Here is a 2,203-nt window from a genome sequence, read left to right on the forward strand (position 1 = left end):
TTTTTGAGAGGTTTTTGCCATAGGGCATGTGCGCTCACCAGAAAGACAGAGAGAGAGACAGAAAGTGAGAAATCACCCCCCAGGGAGGATGGTCTTGACACAATCCCTTCTCCTCCATTCTCCTCTCGGAATCTTGGGCATGCACACAGACACGCCGGGCATGAGTTTAAGCCACCGGGTCCAGGACTCAAACCATGGTCGACTACATGGGAGTCCAGGGATGTAGCCATTACACCATTTGCTGGCCCTGCCACAGAATTCTTAAGTAGATACTGTGGTTTCTTGCTCCAATTAAAAGGGAAGAAAACATAAAGTGTTTTCCAGTTCTAGCCCAAATAAGAGGCAAAAAGCCACAAATGCAAAACTATCACACAGTCCTCTCAATGAGTTAAAATTCCTAATTTGCCTTCTCCTGGTCCCCAAATGTGGAAGGAGTTCAGAGGCAGACCCAGATTATGACATTATTAATCTCCCTAAGAAAAGGAAGGGAAAGGGTTCTTTGGATTATTCTCTTTCATGTTTCACCTTTTTTTATCAGTAATCAAAATGAAAGTGCAGTGGTATCCAGAAAAGAATTAACCTAAATATTTACTAAACACTTTAAATTATTTTACATTTTTTCTCTAGAAAATTATCATAATGTATGAGCAGAAAACAGATACAATTTACAAGGGATCTTTAAAAAGTTCCTAGAGGGACCAACAGATGGTGTAATCGCTATGTCGCTGGACTCCCACGTAGTCAACCACAGTTCGAGTCCTGGACCCAGTGGCTTAAACTCACACCAGGTACGTGTGCGTGCGTGCCCAAGATCCTAAGAGGAGACTGGAGAAGAGATTGCAGCATGGCCATCCCCCCTGGAGGATGACTTGTCGTTTTTTATCTCTCTGTCTCTGTCTTTCTGGCAGCACATGCCCTATAGTAATAAACCTCTCAAGAAAAAAAAGTTCCTGAAAAAATCTGCGTGATATTGGACCTACATGAGAAGGTTCTGGGTTTGCATCCTGGGGCCCACCTGTACACAACAGCCACACTCATGTGTGCCCACTGTTCTGGCTGAGGTTGCGGGTGGATAACAGCATAATGACCTTGTTAGGAATATCTCTTTCTCTCTCTTTCTCTCACATGGAGGAAGTACATAAACTTTTAAAAGGAAGAAAAATATACATTACAAAAAAATTGCGTGGATTTCAAGTTGTTTTTTTTTCTTTTGCACCAAAATAAACCAGTACTTTAATTCCACTTTCCCAAACTTTCTGAAGTCCCCTCTTAAGTGGAGGGCTTTGTGCCAACAGGATATATAAACTGTCCTATGCTGCCATCCATTGTCTAAATCAGCCTCTGCAGGCTATTCTAGCAGCCTTTCTCTAGTTTAACAATTTAATTGCTTTTCCCCAATAGGTAAGGTGTGCTGTAAATGGCTTCAACATCTAACCACTGCATGTATTGAGCCTATCTTCAAATGCCACCACTTTCTGATACCTACTACAGTAGTCTACCTTTATCCCCCTATCCATACTGCCCACCACTGTTAATTACTAATCTTTGGAAAGCATTCTTTCAGCTCTGTCTAGAATGAACCTATAATTTGTCAAACAAATCAGGATACTTTTAAGAGTTAAGGGATCGGCAGGTGGCATGGTGGTTAAGAATGCTGGACTCCCACATTTCTCGCTTTCTGTCTGTCTCTTTCTGGTGAGCACACACACCCTATAACAAAAATCTCTCAAAAAAGAAAAAGATAATTAAATTTATTTACTTAATAAAATTAAATAATTCTTAAAAAAAAAAAAAAAGAGTTAAAGGTGTAACGGTCAGCAGATGGTGTAATGATCACTTCACTGGACTCCCTGATGGCCAAATGCAGTTTGAGTCCCGGACCCAGTGGCTTAAAACTAACACTAGGTACATGTGCATGCATGCCCAAAATTCCAAGTGGAGGGTGGAGGAGAAGGGACTGTGGTGTGGCCATCCCCCTTGGGGGGGGTGTGTTCTTGCTCTCTGTCTGTCTCTCCAGTGAGTGCATGCATCCTATGATAAAAATCTCTTTAAAAAAAAAAAAAGTCAAAGGAATTGCTATAATCACTATAATCGTGCCTGGCCCAGCCACGGTGGCCCAGGCGGTAGGTAGCCATTGTGTAATCCTGGAGCCACATGGGACATTCAGGTTCAGATCCCAGGTCAACCTGAGCAAGCCTGATGT

The 2,203-nt window shown here is 42.3% G+C and overlaps 1 protein-coding gene and 1 long non-coding RNA gene across 2 annotated transcripts in view; one reads left to right on the forward strand and one right to left on the reverse strand.

The window, feature by feature from the left end:
- Positions 1–2,203, forward strand: part of LOC106734064 (uncharacterized) — a 17,830-nt gene that overhangs the window by 7,028 nt on the left and 8,599 nt on the right. The gene's annotated exons all lie outside the window — the stretch shown is intronic.
- POFUT4 (protein O-fucosyltransferase 4) overlaps positions 1–2,203 on the reverse strand; it is a gene marked incomplete at its 5' end in the record, with an annotated part of 7,709 nt that overhangs the window by 966 nt on the left and 4,540 nt on the right.

This window comes from Tupaia chinensis, unplaced genomic scaffold, assembly GCF_000334495.1.
Source record: "Tupaia chinensis unplaced genomic scaffold, TupChi_1.0 Scaffold148012_1, whole genome shotgun sequence".
In the NCBI taxonomy this organism is placed as follows: domain Eukaryota; kingdom Metazoa; phylum Chordata; class Mammalia; order Scandentia; family Tupaiidae; genus Tupaia; species Tupaia belangeri.